A 604-nucleotide genomic window follows, 5' to 3' on the forward strand; every position below is an offset into this window, starting at 1 on the left:
ACCTTTGTCATACTGATTTAAGCCGGTTGCGCCTCTCTGATAAATCTAGAACTCTAGGTTTAAGAAGTAAGAGTAAGAAATTGGCTACGTTTACACCGTGCATTTAGGCCGCGACCTATACAATAGACGTCCTTGTTTATCCTGTATATTAAACAAAGACACCTCGTATAGGTCGCGGACTAAGCGCACAGTGTAAACGTAGCCATTGACCTATCACAGGCGAATGTGAAAAGAATAATTGACTGTGATTGGTAAATTTCTTACTCTTAGGGCGCGTTCACATCTTGAAGCCCTTAAGCCGGCGGCACACGATGTTTGTTTTCCTGCTGGATTCCTAGCTAGATTAGAATCTTACCATCGTATTGGCTACGGTACTGATACTGTCAGCATCGTAGCCAATACGGTAAGAATTTGTGTGCCGCCGGCTTTACTTCGCATATTGTAGGCAACACCTGATAGTTTAAAGCTGGTTCTACATTAATCTCATCGCAACGTCGCAAGCGTTGCAGTCCAATCAACGTCAAGCTAGCTTGACTCTGATTGGACCATAACGCTTGCGACACGCTTGCGACGCTGCGATGCGATCAATGTAGAATCAGCTTAA

This window comes from Mycetomoellerius zeteki, unplaced genomic scaffold (assembly GCF_001594055.1).
Source record: "Mycetomoellerius zeteki isolate Tzet28-1 unplaced genomic scaffold, Tzet1.0 scaffold82, whole genome shotgun sequence".
NCBI classification, from domain to species: domain Eukaryota; kingdom Metazoa; phylum Arthropoda; class Insecta; order Hymenoptera; family Formicidae; genus Mycetomoellerius; species Mycetomoellerius zeteki.